Genomic DNA, 24,214 nt, shown 5'->3' with positions numbered 1-24,214 from the left:
GCAAATCTGTGAACTTTAGATTAACATACATCCCTTTCCAGATGCATAACACAATAACTGAATAACATATTGCTAATTGTTCATACCTCAAATGTCCCCCACGTGAAAGGTAAAGAAGACCAAAAGGATTAGGAGGAAATTTGTCTCTGTGAGGGTGGGGAGGAGCTGGTACAGGGTTCCCAGAGAAGCTGTGGCTGCCCCTGGATCTCTGGAAGTGCCCAAGGCCAGGTTGGACAGAGCTTGGAACAACCTGGGATAATGGAAGGTGTTCCTACCCATGGCAGGGGGTAGAACTGGATGGGCTTTAAGTTCCCTTCCAAACCAATGTAGGATTCTGGGATTTGCTCTCTGAACTCAGGACAAGTTTTTCACTACATAGCACACAAATAAACTGGTCCACAAGCACAAGGGGCTTTTTTCATCCAGACACAGACACCTCATCCTGCTTGATGACATCCCATGAGACACTACTGCCACATCAACTTTGGAAAAAGGCTCTTCACCAATATGGGCAGGTCCCCAAAGAATTGGTGGTACGCACACTGGTCAGCCTCCACATTTCCCTCCTCCATTACCTCACTGCAGAGCTCACTCCCGTGGTCTCCAGGCAGGACTGGCAGAAGAACACAGGCTCTGGCCAGGCAATCCACCAGAGAAATCACCTTTTAATGTCTCCTGGATGAACTAGCATCTCTGATGTTCTGGGCACACAAATCATGGCCAGACTTGCGCATTCCTTGGCCCATGTCAGGAATGAGAACTTAACTGCCCTTCCCACCACAGCTGCATTCCAAACTGCTTAAATTCCTGCAGAAATCCTCACCCACCACCATCCACAGGTGAAGTGGGAGGAAGACACCATGGCAAAAAAGCAACACCAATGTGATCTCCAAGCAGAGTAGACTGGAATGGAGCTGAAATCCTTTTGATTCCCTTGGGCAGGACCAAGACCCATGGGGCAGAGAGGAGAAGGCACCAGCAGGTCCTGGGATGGCTCCACACAGATGAAAGACCCAGCTCCAGCACTGCCATTCTTTTACTTTTTGAGCTTGGAGATGGTTCTAAGATCCCATTCATCCTGCTCAATCACCACAAACAGGGATAAGTGTGATGGACTGCTCCAGCCATGGGGTTTCAAATCCAACCTGTGCGAGCAATGCTAGGGAAAATATTATAAAGGGAAACTCACTTCCCCCAGCTGGCTGATAGAGCCCATCACAGGAAACATCTGCCATCCTCCACAGAGGACAAAAATCAGGAGGAAGTGGTTGGTCCATCCAGAGAAAAGAAAGTCAGAAATACTAAATGCACATAGGTCCTGCCCAAGGTAAGAGATCCAGTTCTGCAGGCAGGTCTCAGCAAAACAGGTTAAATAAGGAGTTTTATAGACTGCTGAGCATGAAAACGGCAGCAGCCCACTTGATGAGGCCAGGGACTGAAGTGGCCTATGGCACTTGTAAGAGAAAACATCTGTTGGTGCTAAAAGGTCAGCAGGAAATGAACACTATTTACTTTGTCCTCATGGGTTGGGCCACTGCTCCTCGAAAGAGAACCACACATGGCTCAGCTTAGCACCGTCCCCTCGACAGCCGCCCCACAGCTGCCCACCTTCAAGTCCCCTTGGTGCACCCAGCAACCCTCCAAGCAGGAGGATGAGGGTGCCCTTCCCCCTGGCAGACCCCAGGGAGCCTCCCTCTCTCCTCATGGGAGGGAAAAGTCCTTCACACTGGCTCAGGAACAAGCCGTTAAAATAAATCCGTCAACATAAAAGCGAAAAAACAAGAAGTTTCTTCTGAAAAACAGGAAGTGTGAGGTACATAGCGGCTTAAAATAGCGCCCACTTGATTTGTTGACAAAACATGGGTCCCAAGAGGTCATCCCTTTCTGCAGCTTTTTATTTTTCCTGTGGACAGCCGGGCTCACCTCCGTGGCTGCCCGGGGCTGTCCTGCCCTCGGCCGGGGGCTGGCACTGCTCCCTCTGCCCGCCCGGGAGGCCGATGGCCGCGGGCCTGGCCGCGCTTCCTGTGCGCGGCACGGGGCTCCCACAGGAAACCCCGACGGAAAACACCCCTGACTGTGAACCAGAGCTCGCTCCAAGAGGCTGAGCGAGTGTTTAAGGCTGGCACCCTCTCGTTAAAACTCAGTCCCAAGTTTTAAGTGTGTAGGAAGCTGGTTACAGACTTTCCCTCACTTGCTCTTCATGCGTAGAAGAGCGCAATGCTGGCCAGGCAGGATGAGCTGCTGGTACCTCAAGACAAACTTAAAATGGTAGGGGTCTGATCCCAAGCCCTAAGCCAGCAAAAATTCTTGAACAAGGAATTTCAGGACGGCATCTTCTGCAGAACAGAGGAGAGAGGAAATTTTATGCTTTAGCATTCTGTCAAGGTTGAGTGATACTCTCCCACTCCTCAGTACCTCCCCAGTTTGGGTTCTGCTTCTCCTTTCCCACAATCACAATATTATAGAGGGGTTTGCTTTGAAAGAGTCCTTCAAGATAATGCAGCTTTACCCTTCCACTCTTTCCTCTGTCCCAGGTTGCTCCAAGCCCCATCCAGCCTGGCGTTGGACACTTCCAGGGATCCAGGGGCAGCCACACCTCCTCTGGGCACCCTGTGCCATGGCCTGCTCACCCTCACAGGGAAGGATTCCTTCCAAGTATCTAACCTACATCTCCCCTTTTTAATTTAATATCATTCCCCCTTGTCCTATCCTGATTCAGTCTGCAGAGGTGGAAAACAGCACGATTTTTTTGGTCTTAATTTAAAAAAAACTCAAACCACATTAAAGCAAGAATAACACTTTCAGATGATCTAATGTAGACTAAAAGGGCTGTACTGAAAAGCAGGATGAGATATCATCCCTTTCCACATCCCCTGGCCTACAGACTGAGGCTGCCTGTGAGCCCTGCCTGCCTTCTCCCTACACACCACACCAGACACGAAGGGGCCCCTATCGTGAATAGCTAATTATTGGCCCACATTAAATTATTTCTCAAATTAAGATTTGTGGGTTTCCCCCTCGCCTAACAATACGCCTTGGAGAGCAGCATTGCAAACACACTGGAGCAGGAGCAGCAGTGTAGCTCCATGTGCAATTAGGCCACCATGTGGATCTTATTGCTCCTAAGGACTCTCATTTGATTTCCCGCACCACCAACTGGTGAGAAGTTTTTAAGTCTATATAGAGAAGAATTAGATCACTCTTTGGGGTGGTCGCATCTGGGGTTGGAAAACCAGATGGAGCGCGTTTTTCCGAGCCCTTTGTAATTGAAGCAGCACACCAAGTTGCTAGGGAGCAGGCAAACACAATCACTGCTCTGGGGCAGCCCACAGCAGCGCCGGTGCCGCGGCTGCCAACACTCGTAGGCACCGCCCGAAGTGCCAGCAGGAGAACGGTCACACGGGCTGGGGTTTGGACAATATCAACGTGAACCTGGGCCTAACTGCAAGCAGGGAGGAGCTGTGGGACACCTGAACATAAACATCTGCACCCATGGTCATGGTGTCACCAAAGGAACCCAGGGGATCCACTTCCTCAGTTCCCTAAAAACGCAAAGATCTCAAGAGTAGGCTGAATCTGGGGAATGAAGAGGAGAGTGCAGGAAGGAGCAGTGTGGAAGCTGCATCATTTCAAAGCTGAGCAGGGATTGAGTCATGAACACTGCCTTTCCTGAGGACCAGGAAGGTGCACCTGACAGTGCACAGGATGGACATAAGGCTCTCCTAATCAAAATGTGTTTTATTGACTGAAGTGAGAGGTGGATGGAGGGGTTTTATTCAAACCTTGACCAGCAGTATTGCACATACACACAGAGCTACAGCCTAACCACAGACTGGTTTGAGCTGGAAGAGACCTCAAAGCTCATCTCATTCCCCCCAGGGAACACCTTCCACTGTCCCAGGTTGCTCCAGGTCCTGTCAAGTGTGGCCTTGAACACTTCTAGGGATGAGGCAGCCACAGCTTCTCTGGGCTTCAAGTGCCTCATCCCTCTCACAGGGAGGAACTTCTTACTAATACCTAATCTTATCTGCCCTCTGTCAGTTTGAAGCCATTCCCCCTTGTCCTGTCACTCTGGGCCCTCATCCAAAGCCCCTCTCCAGCTCTCTTGGAGCACTTTTAGACACTGGAAGGAACTCCAAGATCTCCCCAGAGTCGCCTTCTCTCCAAGCTGAACAACACCAGCTCTCTCAGCCTGTCTCCAGAGCAGAGGTGTTCCAAATGGCACAGTCTTTGCCAGGGAATGGCTATTTTAGAGACAAAAAAATGCATTTATTTTCCCTGGTGCTTAAACATGTGCCACATTTTAAAACCTGTGGGTTTAAAACCTCCTTATCAGCAGCTAACACGGAGCACAGGTTCCCAAGATGCAGGAAGCATATGGAAACCCTACTCTCCTTTCCTGCTATTTATTTTCCTCCTTGGAACTCAGAACATGCAACAATAAAGTCACAAGTCAAGCCATAAAAATGAGGCAAAATTTCTCCTTCAAATGCTGAGTGTGCAGCTGGAGGAGTAGGAACAACCTGCAGCTTTCCACATGGCATCCCTGGGGCAGGGATGGTGAGGGAGGGCTCTTCTTCCTCCCTCCACCAAATATCCCCAAAGCACAGCAATTTGAAAATGAATTAGCAATTCCAGCCTAAACAGAACACCTTGAAATATTTGCTTCAGATTTTTTTTAGAAGGAAGCAACAAATACAAAAACAAATATATGTCCAGAGTCAGCACTGCATGACTCAAAAACTACAGAGATGAATATTTCTCATGAACATGGCCTGCATATAAACATTTACCTTGAAAATAATTCTGCAACACTGAACCAGGAGAGCAGGAGGATGGTGGGGACATCACAGAGCTCACGGCAGAAAAAAGAGGGAATGGGTGATGGGGATGCTGTCAGGAAAAGGGGCCCAACAGAGAAATCCCCCTTGGAAAGCATATGCAAGCACCTGGACAGAAAAATCCCCTTGAAAAGCACTTTCAAGCACCTGGCTCAGCTGTTCTATCAGGTTTTTGGTTTCTAGACAGCCCACAGGTTTTGTGCATGCAAATAAAGATTTTCCTTTCCGCAAATTATCGGCATTTTGAGCTGGTGTTTGAGGAGGACTCAGCTTTTTAAAGATTATTACTTCATAGGTGTTTTCATCTTAGAAAAAATGAGAGAATATTTTCCTTTGAAGACACTAAGCTGACACCTTTGGTATTGCATTTTTCACATGCAATTCCACACTGGTTAGACCCTCCCTTCTCAAACCAGTATTAGTCCGGCCTTCCTTTCTGTATCCACCTTTCTCCTGTCTAAACATGTGGGAGTATAACACAAGCTACACCACACCAACTTTTCCAACTGTGACTACAATGAACTCCTCCATGGCCCTGGAGCATTTGGAGCCACTGGGATTTCTGAAATAACATGATGAAATATCTGGGTGACTACATAGCCAACTTTGAGCAGCCAATTTGAAATTTCTGGCTGGTGGTGCACCAAGGGAGCGCAAGGTTCAAGTGCTGGCCATCACACAAAGTGTTTCACAATGAATTCCCACTGCTTTCTAACCCAGCTGCCTTGTTTAAAAACCAGTGCAACTCTCTGAGGTACACAAATAATTAATTTCAACCCAAACTCTAAAGCAACAGCTCCCAAACTTTCTTTCCTGGCTGCGACCTCATTTTACAGACCAGTAGCTCCATGCAGCTCCAAACAGCAGAATAAATATGGAACAAAATGAAATTTCCATCAGGCTCACGACCTTGTTCATAACTTCCTCAAACCTCATTCTGGAGCCATCACTCCACTCTGGGAACTGCTGTAACACAGATGATGTTGGAAACCCACACCCAGCCACGGACAAACCAGTGGCACCCATGGAGACACCAGTGGCTCCACAGCCATGGGACACCAACACCTGAAACATGAGGCTCAGGATCCACAGGCACCTTTGGTCTATGATAAAACCCTTATTTACCCCACAAGTTCAGTGATGTCTGTCTGGTTTTCCCCAGCAATGCCCCCAAATCTCTCCAGCTCATTTCACAAACAGCAAAACCCCCAAAAGTGGATGTTACTTATGAGTATCCTAAATAAATCCCTTTCAAATTACCTCCCTTGGCATTTTTTATTGCCACAAGACAGATTTTAGCTTTAGGGGAACTCCAGTGCTTTCTGCACACTGCTGAGGATGCACTCAGTGTCATAGACATAAATTATCAAGTCAAATGACTTGCTCCACTATGTAACTCTGATGGCAGGAGCTGAGATTGGAATTAAGGCTTTCCTGGTTCCCAGATCAGATCCTACACAATTACAGTTTCCCAGCCAACTGTACAAACGGGATGTTTCCAGGCTGGATATCAGATACCAGCAAAGGGAAAACAAACAATGGGAATCACTTCAGAAAAGCTTGATCTCTTCCTCTCTGACTCCAAGTTCATGATTTTGGCATCATCCCTGATGGTGGTGACTTACACAATAAAAAAGGCAACCAGCAAGTTCCTGCAGTAGAGAGGGGGTAGAGCAACACAGATCCTGGGGAGGGATTTTTTTGGCCATCTGCCCTCTTTCTGACTTATTTTAAGGGATGAGAAATCCCCAAAATGGTTTATCTGGAGGGTTGGACCATGAGCTGGAGCAGTGTGGCCATAATGCCTGTAAAGTGACATTCCCTGCACATCACACTGCATCCCAGGGCAGCAAGCTGAACAGTAAATACGAGGATATTCCCCTACACGTGCAGAAAACCAAGGATAAAAATTTAGTCCTTTGGCTCCCTATTGCCGTTAAAATTAATTGCCACATAAAATTGCTGATTCCTACCAAATGAAGCTACACAATTTATCAACTGGAGGATAGAGCAAACTCACTCGTGGTTTAAATACATTATCTGAGTTATTACAGGATTCTGCACCAGTGACAGTTTTATGGATAATGTAGGTTTTGTAAATTCATTAGTATGGGACGAACTTTCAAAGCAAACAAAGGCATTAAACAAACACCACAATACTGTATTTACACACAAATTAGATTTCCCTTCCCTTTCCAAAGCTATGCTGGGATACTTGGAGGAAAAATAGGAAAGCAGGTCTGCTGTAACGCTACATGAAGGGAAAACAGGGCTGTTCATTAGCCCCTGAGTCAGTGGGGGCTGAGCTCAGACCTGTGTTTCCTGACCTAATACATGAGCAGGTCACTTGTTGGCTTCTGATTCAGCCCCTCCAAGCTCTTAAACTGTTGAAGAAGCATTTCTATACCACAAAAGGAGACTGGACCTGCTCCAGAGCCCTTTGCAGTCCGTGGCATCTTTCCACTGATTTCAGCAGGCTTTAAAACAAGGGCACGATATTCCTTAATTAAAGGGACCGTGGCATATGGAATCTACTCCATTTCAACCAAAGTTAAAACCAGTTTCAAACTTATTTCTAGGTGAATCCCCCTGCCCCTTTCCCATTGATTAAATGCTTTCCCTCCCAACTGAGATAGGAAATAGCTGCCAAGATGACACAGGGCATGGGAGAAAGAGAAAAATTGCATCTCTGTGACTTGCTGTCAAACCAAAGGAGACACTGAAAATAAGAGGAAAAATATTTTTTGGACTTTCTTAAAACAAGAGACGTTAAAATCAATTTCAGAATGAAGCACAAATTTTCAGCTGATACTGCTTCTCCTGCAAGAAATCTCATGATGGAAACTGTTTTAACCTGTACTTGCTGGAAGGAATGACTAACATTGCTATAAAAAAAGAAAAAGAGATTGTAGAAAAAAAAAGCGCTGTTTTTCTCCGCTTTTCCATTCTGTTTACTCTGTGCATTTATCACCAGCATGTGTAGAAGCAGCCTCACTCTTTCCCCTGTGCAGGCAGCTAGTTAGTCACACTTTGCTCTGTTGTGTAGCTCCTGTAGTCAGCAGCAGGGAAGTGATAAAGATGAAAAAAACTAAACAAAACCAGGAAAACACAATTGTGAAAAACACAGAAGTTAGCAGGAGGTCCTTGTAGGCAAATGTAATATTCAAATCGATTTGGCTTGCTTTAATTTAGGAGACTGCAATCTGGAAAGGAGCTCCTGCCTCTCCACACAGCCTCTCCTCCAAAGGAAGAGCACGAAGGGTACAGGAGAGGGAGGGCAAGGACACAGGAGAGGCAGCAGAGCTGCAGGAACCCCGGGTGCAAAGTCCAGGCAAAAACATTTCACAAACTGAGTGAGTGATGCTAGAGGCTGGATGTGAACCCCAGAGTCAGCTTGCCAGCTTCCAAGCCCAGCAGGGCACTCTCTTACACTCACCAGGTGTTAAATAACCCGCCCACAGCGGGAACAGCCCAAGTTTTGGGGCCAGGGTAATGTAATTATGCACCACTGCTTTGTTCTTGGGGTCTACTTATTAAAAATACATTAAAGAAATAAATCACTGTTGACTGTGTTGTCCCCCTTCCCTTTTTTGCTGGGCTGGGGAAATGAATCGCTAGGCAGAGTGACTCCTGGTTTAAATAAAGCCAACAAAAAGCAGTAACAATAGTAAACTCCCAAACTTTATTTCCAGACTCACAGCAATCACTCATCTTCCATTAAATTATTTGCTACAACAACTACATGAAGTAGCAAAGATACCAAATCACCCTAATAAACCTATACAAAATCATCATCCTAAACCATCTGGAATCACAGTGTTCTGGTGGGCAGTTTTCCAGTCTTGGGGCTTATTCTTGATTATAAAAACCATGGATTGGTGACAGGCAGAGCAGGGGGAGGCTGAGACTTTACATTTATTAGGCACAAATCTGCTTTAACACAATGTAAAGGCCAGGTAGGATCCTGCTTCCAAGACTCTGAGGTCCAAATCGCACAGATGCCTGCTGTGCACGACCAGACCTGGCTCTACCCCTGCAGAGAGGGACATGGGGTGGACACCAGCCAGTTCCACCAAAATGCAGGGAAGAAAGGCTCACTTCCAACTGCCACCAGTGAAGCCATTAGTGCTGTCACAGTTTCATCAGCAGGTGTGGGTGTGGGCAGGCCTCTGGGTGATGGGGTTGATGCTTCAAGGTGTCCAGGAGTCAGAGAATGAGGGGACTGAGGCTGTTCTGCCTTCCCTGCACTGCAATTTTGGGGAGCAGCCCAGAGTGCAAATCCCATCACTCTAACCCACAGCTGCCCACACCATCCTTTCATCTCCCAGTTCAAAACATCCTTCTGGCTTTGTAAGGGCAAGGATTTGATTTAAATCAGCACCAAAGAACAGCACACTTCCACTTAAAATCAACGCCAAATCTGAGATATTCCCAATGCAGAACCCAGTCAGCAGGGATTTGGGAATAGTCCAGCTCACACACAGTTGTCCCATCCCAACACTTCCCTGACCTGCAGCCTGACCCAGCCTGGTTTCCTGACTAAGGCAGGGGTTAGAACTAGATGGGCTTCAAGGTCCCCTCCAACTCAAACCAATCTGTGACTCTGATCCTGTGACATCCTTCTAGGAAAGCCCCAAGTCACCAGCAAGACTTTTTTCCCCTCTCTGGTGTTAGTCATCAACCTCCCCAAATTTAGCCTGGCCAGGCACTTCTGTCAAATATTTTTTAAAAAGATGGCCAGCAAGAGGCTGTGCAATCTCATGTGAGCATTTCTGTCCCTGAAACAAATCCTAATTCTCTAAGGATTGCCTCACATGCCAATGGGAAGCTCCGTAAGGGATGAGATATTTAATCTAATCTGCTTTCAAAATAATTTTGTTGGCATTGATTGTACTGAATTGTATCTATGGGAAAGAATTTAAAGTAAGAGCAAATACAGACATATATGAGCCAGACAAGTAAGTGTCTGTTACCATTGCTGCTGGCTGATAATTACAAAGAACAACAATCTAAATATTAATGTAAGGTAAAACCACCTGGTTTAGGCAGCCAGCACACAGCTGTGTTTTTAAAAATTATTCCAATGTATGTGATATTTTTTAAAAATCCTCAAAAATGGCCTGGATTTACATTCTTTTGCTTGACTCTTCCCTCATTCCCCCAGAAAACCACCCCTAAAATCGGAGCTGTCTGTAAGCCCAGCTGTTTCCTGGCTTTTCTATGCAAATTGTTCTCCCTGGATTTTATTGTGTGCATGTAGATGTCTCTCAGAACGCACTCAAGTTTGAATTAGGGGCCCTACTTCCATCAAAGGGCATTCTTGTAAAATAAGCTTCACTCTCACAGTATCTGACACGGAATTATTATCCCATAACTCACGGGTGTCCTAGCAGTTCTGTATTAAACACAGCTCTGGAAAAGTCCCAGAGGGAAAAGCACATGAAGGGACACGGAGAGTCACTTAGATGTAAACCTGTAAAGCCAGGAATTCCATATTTCCTTGCCAACCCGCAGAGCTCACACCATGTGCTGGATGAGGATGTGCCTCCTGCCTTGCTGCTGAATTTTCACCTTTCATGATTAACTAAACACCGATTGCATTATTGTGTAATTAGGTTAAATTAAAACTTAGCTTAAAGCAGGAAACACTTCCTTCTCAATTCCAATCAAAACCGCTTGCTTCATTTTCAGGTTGATATTGGCATCTCCCTCCAGCATGACAAATTTAAAATTATTACTGTATGACAGCAGGAAAACCAGAAAGTAAAAGTTACTGTGGTAGCTGGTCTGAAAGCTCACAATTACCAGAAAATGAGGAGATTGCTGCTGCTGCTTTTCACGCTTATTCCCTCCCCAGTTTCCCACTGACTTTCTGGCTTTGTTGCAAAAAAGAAACTCAAATGGGAAAAAGTTGCCCAAGTTACTTCTCCCCAACAATGATTTTTTTTACCTACTGCACCTATTGAGCTCACCCTACAAATCAGCATTTTCTATCCATCCCTCTTTGAACAGCCAAGGCTGTAGCGTGTTTCAAAATACGTATCAAAACTGCATCAGCACTGAAATGGTCCAATTCATCTTATTTATCGAATTCCAGCCTTAGGCCAAAGTATTTTTATGGTCAACCCCAAAGTACCATAAGATTCCTAACAACTGCTGCCCTAACATGCACCAGTACAGTGCCAGCCTGGAGAGTTTTCTTATGTGGTTCTTCAATATTTTACATGCAGACTTAGCACTGAGTGACCCAAATTCTGTCCTCAACCATGGATATTCACAGAGTCACAAATGTGGGGACACCAGACGAGAGCAGAGTCTGTCCCACACTGTTTAGGAACCAAATGATAGTTGGTGGTAGTAAAATATTTATTATGCTCCACAACATGGAACTGGCTGGCTGTACTTCCTCCCCTCTCCATCAGAGAACACTGGAGCCCTCTGCAACTTCTGCTCAGACTTCTCAGGTTACATATCTTTATTTTTCTTACAGATTTTCCTATAGGATTCCTGCAAGGAACTGTTTGGCAGTTAAGGCAGTTTACCCAGACACCCCAAGTGCTGTTTGGTTTTTTTCTCCTTGTTGCCTCCATTTCTCTAGAATGACATCCCTGGCAGAATGTCCAGAATCAATTTCTTAAACACAAATATAAGCCCACAAAATGCACTGTTTGGAGCAAAAAGCCACACCGTACTTTGTTAACCAGCACTGTACCAGTCTCCAAAGGAATCCATCATGCACCAGGAGAGGAAAATAATGAAAGCCCTGTGTTAAGATTGTTTAATCCTGTTCCCAGTACAGATCCTGACACGTGATGGTGGGAAGAAGTTCTTTACACAGAGGGTGGGGAGGCCCTGGCACAGAGTGCCCAGAGCAGCTGGCTCTGGATCCCTGGAAGTGTCCAAGGCCAGGCTGGACAGGGCTTGGAGCAGCCTGGGACAGGGGAAGGTGTCCCTGCCATGGCTGGGGTGGAACTGGACGGGCTTTAAGGTCCCTTCCAGCCCAAACCATTCTGGGATTCCATGATAACTCCCTCCTTCCCTCCACCATGCCATGGTGATATTCCCACTTCACTGCTCTCAGAACCAGCTCAGTGAACTGGGAACCCACTGACAGCAGCTGCAATTCCTGCTGCCACCAATAAGGCAATGAAGACACAGCACCAGGGAGATCCTGAATTTGGAATCCCCAAGGGATGTGCACCAAAGAGCTCCTTGTCCTGAGTCCCTGCAGAAAAGCAGTGTCCAGGGGGTGGATGGGGCTGCTGGGAGGTGGAGGATCACACCCTGCCCTCCCTCACTGGCTCTGTTGCTGTTGGCACCAAAACAGAGAGACCTGCAGGGGATGTAAGGAATTGAAATGGAAAAACCAGGAAATAAAATGTAAAAAGTGTATTGTGAGCAAGTGATTGAAGGAAGTAGCAGAGCCCTTAACAAATTGGTTATTTGTCTGGTTAGCTGATGCAGAAGTGGAACAGGAAATTAATTCAATATGCCCCAGACTTACATTCCACTATTATTTTCTGAGTTTTTTTCTTCTTTTTATTTTTTTTTCATATACATATGAAAGCCAAAAAGTAAGGTATTTCTGAGCAAGTCAGCATTTGATGCTGATGAGACTTCAATTAAAAAGATCTAATCATTATCTGAGCTAGACTCCAGACTGGCTTGGAAATGAAAGAATGAAATAAGACCAATTCAGAAGAAAAGACCCCGTTCAGAACCCACCTGGCTACCAGCAGGTCTTGATTTGTTGAAAAATATCCCAAACCAGTAGGTAATAGTCACACTCACAATAAACCTTTATGAACAAGTTCCCACTCTCTGTGCCTCACATGATATGGCAGCTTGCCAGTAATTTTGCTTTAAACATGAAAATGGATATCAAATCCAACTTTTTAGATAAAATAATGGCACGGGAGATTGATGGCCTTGCTACACTGCACAATGACCATTTAAAATGCTTTTGGCTGCAGTTACAAGGCTCCAGTGACCTCCAGAACTAGAGAAACTCCATGCAGCATTAGGAGAAAATAAAATTAGTGATTCACAAGGAAGAAGTAAAGTGATTCAGTGCTTTTCCAAGAGGTACTGGCTGCAGTTAGCACTTCTGCAATGACACCAGTACTCAGGGTCATGTTTAGAGGAGGAACAAACACTCTGAATTTTCATAAATGAAATGTCGGCTGCTGAGATGGCACTAAAAATGGTACTGGGGGTGCCAGGGAACTGAAGTGGAATGGAAATAGGTTTTTCATTATCATTGTGGGGAACATCACTCCCCCACCACGCGGTCATGGCACAGGAGTGGGCAGTAAGAGGATGGCAAAAGGCAGGAAAGAGAGACAAAAGGGGATGAAGCTGGAGTAAGAATACAGGAGGAGAAACAAGGAACTGAGAATAAAGGTGAAGGCAGAGTGGATGGAGCAAGAAATGCCAGAGGAAGACAAAGCAGAGGAGGCACCCCCATCACACCTACAGCTGACTCACATTTCGGGTTACTTTCATTATTTCCTCGTATTCTGGCAGCATCTGGCATCTGCTGCTGAGATCAGAGCTGTGTCGTGCCAAGTGTGAATCAAGACCTTTCTGCTCATCAGCTGAAAATCCAAACAGACAAAAGGGAAAACTGAACAAGGAACCACACCAATCCTGCCTGGAGTGACCAGGAGCTGCAGCAGCAACAGAACCCGAACACCACTTTGGTCATCCTGGAAGTACACAGAGAACTTTTTTTTTACACCAAGAGCTGATTCTTTCAAGTGGTTTTTAGAGCTCTCAAGATCCATCTGCCCCTCAGTAAGGATGGGCAATATGTTTAGGATTGTCAGGCACTGTTTGCATTTGCTGCTGTAAGCAGCTACAACCCTGCTGTAAGTGGCTGTGCTGCCATCAGGAACCAAGTGGGCTCTTCCAAGCATCTAGTACAGTCCTCAGACAACATTTAAGCTCATCTGACATCCATCAGGCTACAACAATCCTGGGTCTGAAGCTCCCAGGACTCACCCTTGGACTGCCTTGCACCCTCCAGGCTCAGTAGTCTCATTTAACTTGTGGAGTAAAAAGTCAGGAGAGCATTCCTCTTGTATTGCGCCACAGAGCTGTGCAGAATTAATTATTGTGCAAATAGAGCTCTAAATCATTAACAAAAAAAATGATTATAGCATCTGCCATCATTACTTGGCCCATTACTTAAAAAGCTGGATGCAATAAAAAGGATGGGGAATAACTGGTATTACACTTACAGAGCTCAAGTATCCGGGATGTCAGAAAATGAGCCCTGCCCGGAACAGTTACACTTGGGCTCTGTGAGTACTTTGTAGTCAGACCAATACAGTAAGTCCTTCATCCCCAAGCACTTAAAAAACCCACCAGATAATCATTAAAAGAATGAAAACACTGTGGTATTTCTCCCAGGCCTTCTGTCTTCTCTTCCTGATCTTTGGAACTTTCATAAACTTACGTTTTTACATTTCCCCATTAGATTTCTTAGATAAATATTTTAACTGAGTCAAAATACCACAGCTTGAAATGGGAATGGCTTTTCTTTATTTACTTTCTTGCATGCTGGCTGCCATCTCTGGGAGATGTTTCATCCAACAGTGGCTGCTCTGGTGGGGGTGCAAGTGCCCCCCACTCCTCTCTGCTCTCCCCTCCTGCAGGCACAGCTGAGTCCCACCAACCCCCCAGTCTCCAGAAGAGGCATTTTTAGCAGGATCCCATTTGCCACATGGCCTTCTCCAAGCCAGCTGGGGATGTCTCATCCCTGGCAGTGTTTAAGACCAGGTTGGACAGGGCTTGGAGCAAGCTGGGATGGTGGAAGTTGTCCCTGCCTGTGGCAGAGGGTGGGACTCGATGCCTTTCAAGGCCCATTCCAACCCAAACATTCTGTGCTTCTGGAATTTCCAGTGGCAGTCGTAGAGTGCAAAGTCAGGCTTGGAAGGCACCTTCCAAAGAGAACCTCACTGTGCTACCCACACAACAACCAAGCAGAGCATCCTGTTGCAGTTTTATTGCTATCAGAACTGAGCACTCAGAAGTTTATCATCCATCCTGGAAACACGTGCATGTCTCAGGCTTTGGCAGGAACTTTGATCTGAAGCCTATCTGGAATGGCCATGTGCTGGAGCAAGTGACTGTCAGGAGCTGTCCCCCTTGCTGGCAGAGGATGACAGGGGCAGCTCATCCCTGGCTACTGCTGCAGGACCAGGGGCTAGCTCTGCAGCACACACAGATGAGCTCCACCAGGTCCAGCAGGATAATCCAGAGCTCCAGCACACACACTCTGAGTTTACAGCTAAAATATGACAAAGGTCCCACTTCCCCAAGGCAAACTCCCAACAGGAATCCAAGGATCCATGGCTGGAAGGGACCTCACTGACTGCCACCTTTGGGCCATGAAGTTTGAGAATTTTTTCTCTTTAAATAAAATACACTTCCCTTTACATTCAGCCTAAATTTCTCAGTGCCCTGGTTAGCAGTACAGGCAGCACCCCCAGCAGGGTCTACTGGATGCTCCACAGAGACATTCTTAACACCCATCTCTGCCAATTCCCACCTGACACACACAACTTTTCTTCATGACTAACTAACCAACACCCTTTTATTCAACATTTCTTGTTTGAATCCCCTCCTCAATTAGCTCTTCCTCTCAGAGCTTTTCTCCAGCCTCACGCCTTTGCCATGGCCACCTTATTCCTTCCCTTCTTGCCTGATCAGGGGTTCTGTGCTGGCTCCTCTCCAACTCCACTCTTCAATGCAATCATTTCACTTAAGAGCCTGGCAAGCTGGGTTTTTTTTTTGTTTGTTTGTTTTTTGGTTTTTTTCCCATGTCTGTTTTACACAATTTCAAAGCAATGGGAAAAAAAAAAAAGCAAAAAAAAAGGCATATTTTCCAGTATGATGAATAACAATCTTACATTGCAGCAGCTCAGCTCACCCATGAATAGGGCACTTTTTTGAAATAATGAATAGAATAGCTGGTATGGTAAAACAGTGCACAGTGGAGGTCTATGGAAAGGAGAGAGAATGGAAGTGCAACTTCCTCACCTGCCTCTCAAAGGTGCCAAGGGAGTCAAAATGAGGCAGAAAGAAAGAAATTCTCTGAAAGTCTCTCTGAATTTTGATACAGAAGTGAAAATTAATTAAATCTCCTATCTCTGTTTCTAAACCTTTATCTTCACTATAGGGGGAAAAAAAAGGGGGGAAAACTAAGGGTAAATGCAATGTAACATGCAAATGGGAGCAGTCAGTGCACAGTTATTCTGCAGTACTGGATACACTGGTCATCTCCAGGGATGCATCCTCAAAACCAACAAAAATAAGGACTAACAGAGGCCACCTCTGTGCTAATTAAACTGTTTCACAGAAAATGACTAGACCTCCCTGCAACTGCAAAGCTTAGAGAGACTGGTTTCTGAGGTACCACTGGGCCAACACGGGCCTTGCCCATGGGTGCCATGAGGTTCCTGTGGCCAAGCTGGGCACGGCCACCCCCTGCCCAGTGCCACCAGTCCTGAGCTGTGAGTCAGCTCCCCCAGCAGCATTCCTCTTCCTACCGCTGGCACAGCCATTAAAAAGGTTTTTTCCTGCGGTTAGTTTATATGCTGCAGCTCATTAACATCTCCTAATACCAGAACTTGAGGCTAATTAGGCATGGCAATCCTGAGGAACATATTCTCCGTTCATCTTCCCAAAGCAGGATGCTCCTTGGCGGCCCAGCTGTAGCTCCACATGCTACCATGAGGGTATCGCCCTGGAAATAAAAATACTCCAGGATCCCACACATTACACAGCAGGGATCCCTTACTTGTTAGTTGATGGCACAATTTACAGGCTGTTTTGCTTAAAAATTGGAAGCATCTCTGTCATCAAGGCAGATTCCTGCTCAGCAGCCTCAGGGAATTTCCCCAATAGTTATCAATACACCATGGCTTTCACAATAAAATCTACTGACTTGAAAACAAAGAGAAAAAGTGGTTAGAAAACTTAGGGGACTTAAACAAAGAGCATTTGACAGAACAATGCTAATGGGAATTTTCTCCCTATGGCTACAAATGCACAGGAACAAACAGGCTGAGGGCTCTGACACAGGCTTCATGCACATGGAATACTCCTAGGAGCAGCCTGTCCATGTACACAACACCTAGGAGTAACACCCGCTGCAGCAACAGGTACCCAAGGAACACCAACAGATGTCCAGGAGCTATACCCAACAACAACCACTTCTTTAAGCACAGAAGCTCCTGAAATCTGGTTTCCTACACGTCTTCTGGACCACACAAATGCTGACCAAAGCTCGTCCAGAACTGGAACATTTTAAAGTTCCCTTTGCCCACTGGATGTTAATATTGTAGTTTTTTCTTCAGTGCAAACTGGGGTTGTTTTCTTCTGTTTTCAAAGATCATCCTTTCCAATGCCTTTGGTCTTCTAAAAATTACTCTGAGGGTTTACCAGTTGTGAATGAAGAAGGCACTGGCTAAACCTGCCTGGTCCCTAAATTCCCACACATTTCCTTTCACCATCTGCATTATAAACCTAAAAGCAGTGAAACTTAAAAATAACTAAATAAATAGAATTAAATAAAATAAATAATTAGAATTAAATAAACTAAATAAATAGAAATTAATAACTAAAGCAAAAGGTCCACACAGTTTTGTATTCTTCTCCTGCAAGGACCCCACGGATGCTCACAGAACCCTCCCCATGGTCCATCACTGGACAATGGGAACCTCTGAGGAATCAAAATGCAACTGCAGACAGCAGGAAGGATTATTTCATGCCTTTCTGCTCTTGTAAAAACATTGAAGCATCTTTAGAGATGATGATAAGAGCCAAGGGAGGAGCTGTGTCCATGGGCAGGGATACAGCGTGCCACAGAGAGCGCGGAGCGGCAGAAGTGATGGAACAGCAGCATCCCCCTCTGAATCACCTGCAGCAATTCCTCTGTTGTGGGTTTTTTTTCTCCTCCTTTTCAAATCCTTCTTCTGGGAACTGAGTGGGAACACTGGAAGCGTGAGCCAAATTCACTGCCTGAGGCAGCAGAGATCTGCCTTCAGCTGCCCTCTTATTTGCATTTTTCAAATGGATTAATTTCGAAAAGCTTTTACAAACCTGGCCCACAGACTACAAGTCAAAAACAGGAAAAAATCCTGGACAGAGATGAAGAATCCACCTAAACCCAAATTTAAAGGCTGTCTACATGCAAACTTTCCCTCACTAGACACCTGAGTATAGAAATGTTTATCCACTCTTCCTCTGGAATCATTTCACATCACCAGCGTGCCACTCCAGTCAACCACAGAGCTTCATGTGGGGACAATGTACCCAAAACTCCAGGAGGAAAAAGAAAACAAGGATTTTAATTTTGGGCCAGCTCAATCCAAACTGGAATTTTGTTTGCTTTGAGCTGTCCAAGCCATTGACGTGTTGAAGTCCAGTGAAGCATTAACCCGTTTCACTAAGCAAGCAACGCATCCACCCTCTGGGCACAAAAGCTTTGGGTTTGGCACCAAAATGAGGGCTGGAGCTCCAAATCCTGGCTCTCCACACAGAGCAGGAGCTATAGAGTGGGTCCCTACACCGCCACAGGCTCGCCAGCCCGCTCCCAAGGAGAACCGGCTCTTCCAAAGGAGCAGAAAGCAAGGCAGGCTGGCATCTGCAGAGGAGCCAGGGTTTTGTTTGCCTCCGAGCAAACCTGGCAGCGCGGGCCAAGGCTCGCTTCTTGCGCTCCGTGTTGGGGTGGATGATCCTTGGCAAGGAGGCGTGCCTGGAGTGTAAGCCATGAAAAATATAGCGGGAATTTTGCAGCGATCCAGGGTTAATATTAATTCCCTGTGCCCAAGGAGTAGCTGTGCGAGTGGCACTGTTTTGTTCCCGTGCTCTCACAGGGGATTAGCTCTTGGCAGAGCGCTGCTGCCGGCAGGAGACTCCACCATCCGAGCTGTTTCCTGGCACCAAGCTGGCTTGGCTGGAGCTGCTCCTGACTCCTAGCAGAAGTAGGGTTTCTAAAATAATTTCTGAATCCTTTTAATGGTCTCAGCAATGGCCAGCAGCGCTCGTGTCCCAGCAGCCATCACCATCTTCCCTGCCAGGCACAAAGCTCAGAGCAGTGTCCTGCTCCATGGTGAGGGCTCGTTAACACACAATTAATGCCCAGCAGGATGGGGACCCTCCTTTGTCTCTTCTGGCCAGATGTGTACTCACTAGCCCAGACCACTGCCAAGAGCTGTGGCCATGAGCGTGACCCACCTGGGACAACACTCACCCTCGTTCCATCACCAGTGTCCAGAACAAAGCCCATCAGAGAGCTCTGCTTCCACAGATTTTAAACAGATTAGATGATTAATCCTTTATGGCTGATTCCTCATCCTTGGACATGTTCAAAGCCAGGCTGGATGGGGCTCTGAGTAACCTGGTCTAGTGGAAGGCATCTCTGCCAGCTGGGGGTTGAAACTGGATGGTCTTTAGGGCTCCTTCCAACCCAAACCATTCTGTGATTCTGACACAGAGCCACTGAAGCTGTCCCTGCAGAGAAAGCCACCTTCAGAGGGACACACCCCAGGGACAGGGCTGCTTGCTGCCATCTGCATGCTCACATTTGGGGCAGCATTGCCAGGGCTTTAACTGAGCAGGCATTTCTCCCCATCTTCACTTTGAACAATATTGTGCTGTTCCAGTATTGTACCAGTGAACTCACAGTGACCCTGTCAAATAAATATTTTTCCCGAGTAACGCTGTTTTAAATATATTCATTTAGTATCCTTATTTGAAAACACTGGACAAATTAAATGACTGTAAAATTTGACTTTCCAGTATTTTGTGTTCAGATAAACTCCTACAGCACCCTCTTCCATGGCAGCCAGCCCATATTTCCAAGTAACTACAGTTTTAAAAAGCCAACTACGTTTTTCAGTATCTATGCATTAATCATCCCTGCCAGTTCAAGAATTATTCTCGAGTTCAAAGGAAAAAGTGTAAGGAAGAGGAATGTGTGTGGAGCTTCCCTTCAAAAAACCTGCAGCCCAACCATCCTATATCCCAGCTCTTACCACGTACCCTATCCCCAACCAGGGACCCCCCAAAGGATCTATGAGGTTTCCCTATGGCTTTCATCAGGACTGGAGTGTAAGAAGCGTTTTTGTCTGACAAAGGCAACGCTGAGGCTGCTGAAAACACCACTGAGAGAAGTCCTGTGCTCCCAAAGAAGCCATGTTAATTGAATGTGGCTTCAAAATATTTCAGATTCTCAGCAAGGATTTGGTAGCAGAGGAGAACACGCTGTGACCAGCCGTATTTCTAACACAGTATGAATGGCAGTTTCAGTACACGCTGCCAAAAAGCGTCAAACAGGCTAAAATATGCTTGTCCATAGAGAAGGGGACAATGATTCCAAAGGCAGGAGCAGGGAGGAGGGAACAGGTCAGGCTGAGGGGCAGTGTGGGGCTGCCCAACATTCCTGGTGTTTCAGGGGGAGACATCAATTACAGAGTGCCCAGTGCACGCCCCTGGTTTTATTGGATTTTCCTTTGCTCTCGTATTTTGAGAAAGGTTAAATATGTCAAACATTAGTCTACAAAACCTCTCACACAAATCCTCTTACTCACATGATCTTTCTAAACAGCCCCAATCTCTTAAACTACGCAGACATGGCTACAAGCTGTGACTATTGATAGGACAAGGGTGAATGGCTTCGAGCTCCAAGACAGGAGGTTTTGATGGGATATTGGGAAGTAATTCTTCCCTCTGAGGGTGGTGAGGCCCTGGCAGAGATTGTCCAAAAAACCTGTGGCTGCTCCATCCCTGGCAGTGACCAAGGCCAGACTGGACAGGCCTTGGAGCAATCTGGTCTAATGGAAGGAGGGTGGAAATGGTCTTTAAGGTGCCTGCCAATGCAAACCATTCTATGACTGTGTGATTCTATTTCAGCACCTCTCAAGAACCTCCTGAGCTGCAGAGGGAGGGGTAAACCTCTCCAGGACACATTCACTGGGACACTCTTGAGCACCCTCATAACAGCATTATCATATTTTCTGTATTTTCTCACCCATTCTTCCCATGGTCTCACGCCTTGCTTGATCTTTCGTGACTGGCTGCACACTGAGCAGATGTCCTCATTGAGCTGTCTGCAGCAACCCTGGGGTCTCTTTCCCCAGTGGTTCCAGTTCATTGAGAGTGCAGCAATGTGTGCAAGGAGCTGGGAATGCTCCTTCCAGGGCACCCAACCTTGTGTTTGGCAGTGGTGGCTTTCCTCTGACCATGTGATCCTCCTGAATTTCAGCTCTGCCTCCTTCTGCACAGGGCTGCCTCCCACCAGAGATGCCACAGAATCCCTCCCTGCCTTGGTGCCACCAACTCCCCGTGCACCCCTTTTTTCCAGATTATTGATTCATATATTCAGACACACAGTCATGATGCAGATACTTAGAGCAGACCAGCATCAACCTATTCCCTGACAAAAAGCTGATGCTTTACTTGTTTTCTGTTCTCATCCAAGCAAGACACTTGTTTAAACAGTCTCTTTGAAAATCACAAAGGCTGGTTCTCAGAGATCTACCAGTTTGCTGATCTATGGATTTTGTTTTGCTTTTATCTGATCTTTGTCGTAGGCATCTTTAACCATGCTTTTCTGGTATAGTTCTCACATGAGGCACTCAACTATTCTCCATTCCTTTTTCCTTTAAAAAAAACTCCAAGCAGGTGAATGTTGTGTACAGACCCAGGCAGGCAAGACCCTGGTTAACTGCATGTACTGAAGACAGAAAATCCAAGAAAAGGAGATTTCATAGAATCATTGAATTGTCTGGGTTAGAAAGGGAGCTTGAAGATCATCTAGTTCCAACCCCCATATCAGCATGACCCTGAAACTCAGCAGGGAAAAGCAGCTTCTCCAGCGGAGCTCCTGCACATCCAAGTGTGTGTGTCCAGAGCAGGACGCACATGAGTGGGAAAGGACAAAGAGAGCCACACCAGCAGCACCCTGAGAGTAACTGCCAAGGCCACAAAATGCAAAAACTAAAGATTTGTGACTTTTTTAAACCACACTCTGTTATTTTCAATATTTAGCACATTTCTGCACATGTTCCTAGAGACAGTTTATGAGTGTGCCATGGTCTCTAGAGGCTTTTGTTCCTGGGGAGCAGGACACCAGCACCTCGGCAGGGAACACGCTGAGCCATGGAGCTGCCACGCGCTCCCCCGTACCTGTCACTGCTCATCGGCGCGCGCCCGCTGCCCACGTCCCACACGCTCCTCTCCAGCACGGCCGCCGGGAAGCAGCTGAGCTGGGCGAGGCATTAACTGGCTCTAGGCTGGGGAAAACGCTGACACAGAACCTGCATGTCCTGTCTCCTCTGTCTCCAGCTTCAGCCACGGCTGCTGTTAACCCCGGAGTCCAACTGAGTGTACAGACTCTCCCCACAGCTTTACTGCTCACAGGTTTTCTTCCGTTTTTCCCACATCTTCCTACAAATCCTCTTCCACCGCATTCTCATCCTTCCCATTTCACCGTAGATTTTACCAGCCCACCTTCTGCCTTCACAGTTTCCATTTTCTGGAGATTAATACCTTTGGTTTCACCAATTTTCAGCTGTTTTACCTGCCCATGAGCAGTGCCAGCCTGCTCTCGCTGGCACCTCCCAACCCACCCCACCATGGCCAGCAAAGCAACACCAAAGATGAGAAAGAGCTGAAAACGCCCTGGTGCTAAGATCTACTTAATAAGTTGTCAGCCAGGTCCTGTGTATCTATTCTTGCGGGCATAAAGATCTCTGTCAGCAGTCAAAACACGGATTTACACCCCCAGCACAATTCCGAGCAGCATTTAAAGATTTTTAACGACCATCCCTTTGTCCCAGGGAGTTAAGCGCTGATCGAATGTCACAACGTGACACATGAATGCACAACAAGACAGAGGTTTGACAGGCAGCAACATTGTAATATGATAATTCCTCTTTGTCCCTTAATCGCCTCTGTTTTTTGCAGACTTGATTCACTTACCAACATGTGATCAATCACTGCCTTTTTCAGTGAGATAATTTTTTGCCCTCTATCTAAATGGCTCCTGTCAAAGGGAATCCAGTACTAAATTAAAGCTGATATGCCTGTCTCTGCCTTTTTGTTTGTAGACTTCTTGCACACAATTGATTTTAAATAGATTTTTTTTAATGGGTTCCAACACTGTTTAAGTATATGTATTTTTAAAAATCTGTCTCCTTGAAATTAACACTGGCGATGTACACATTTAAAAATGGTCTGGAGAATATAATTTAATGGAGAGGAATAAATACCAGGGTACGTGATGGCAGTGTATCAACTTCCCACTAGAATAAGTTGCCTGTTTAGATCTTCCCACACGCTCTATTTAAAATGGGAAGAACAACAATCTTAAGATTTGTGACAACAACAGAAAGAGGATGGTGTCATTTAACATGAGAGGAAGCAATGCCAAGATCACCACTTCTTCTGAGTCTCAAAGAATTGTCTCCTTAGCTGAAGACTAAAGGAGTCCAGTAAAGGACTCCTCAGACATCTCTCACTGGTGTTTGCAAACCCTGATGAGCATCTCCCTAACAGCAGGTACAAGGTCTTTAGTGGAACAAGCACCAAGGAGAAGAGAATCTACTCCTGGGTATAAAGCAGAGGGGCGTTTTTGCAGCTCTGATGTGACCATCACACGTGCCCCAAACAACTCAGCGCCATCCAGGTCAGAGGCAAAGTGGCTGCATCTGCCCAAGCCCCTCCAAGCAGAGCCAGGCACATGCCAACCACCCAAATTCTCTGCCCTGATGTCTGCTCTTCCCTCAACTTCCTCAATCACATCCACACCTCATTTGAAACCTCAAATTTCACATTCTGTTCCTTCCTTCCAGCTCCTCTTTCTCAAGCTGGCCTCTTCTGAGTTGGGTTTTCCACACTTGGCCCTGATGCACCACCTCAGCCTGGCCCTCGTGAAGCCGAGAGCACAACACCTGCAGATCCAACAAAAGCAGGAATCTGCTCTCCGGTTGTCACGGCTTCTCCGTCCCATCTGAGTGGCCATGGCTACCTGGTGAGGAAACTGCAGGAATCCCCAGGTGCATCCTCATCCTCCCAGCCCAGACTGTGCAGCACCTCCCAGCTGCTGTCCTTCCTCACCACTGTATGTGTAATCTGCAGTAATGAAATGGTTGATTTCAAAGCATGGTAAGATGATGCTTATTTAATTCACTGATTGAATGACAGTAAATTTTTGGCTGTGACGTGCATTATAAATTATTCTACACAGTTTCAGCACTTGTCCTGGTTATGCACATAAGGCACTAAAGATTTTGCCAAGATATCTAATAGTCACATCATAATTAGCCCTATAATATATAAAAAGAAATCACCTCTTTTAA

At 46.2% G+C, this 24,214-nt stretch overlaps 1 protein-coding gene across 3 annotated transcripts in view; it reads right to left on the bottom strand.

Annotated features, from left to right (window-relative positions):
- The window catches only part of CTBP2 (C-terminal binding protein 2), a 283,650-nt gene that overhangs the window by 68,791 nt on the left and 190,645 nt on the right, over positions 1–24,214 (bottom strand). Inside the window, exon 1 of one of the 3 annotated variants that reach the window (XM_086900266.1) lies at positions 13,329–13,438. The exons of the other annotated variants lie outside the window; for them this stretch is intronic. The gene's annotated coding sequence lies outside the window, so the exon portion shown is untranslated. Of the gene's footprint in view, positions 1–13,328; positions 13,439–24,214 lie in introns of those variants that run through there. 3 annotated transcript variants of the gene reach the window in all.

This window comes from Cyanistes caeruleus, chromosome 8 (assembly GCF_971803275.1).
Source record: "Cyanistes caeruleus chromosome 8, bCyaCae1.hap1.1, whole genome shotgun sequence".
NCBI classification, from domain to species: Eukaryota; Metazoa; Chordata; class Aves; order Passeriformes; family Paridae; genus Cyanistes; species Cyanistes caeruleus.
The sequence above is the reverse complement of the archived record's forward strand: the minus strand, read 5'-3'. Positions and strand labels throughout refer to the sequence as shown.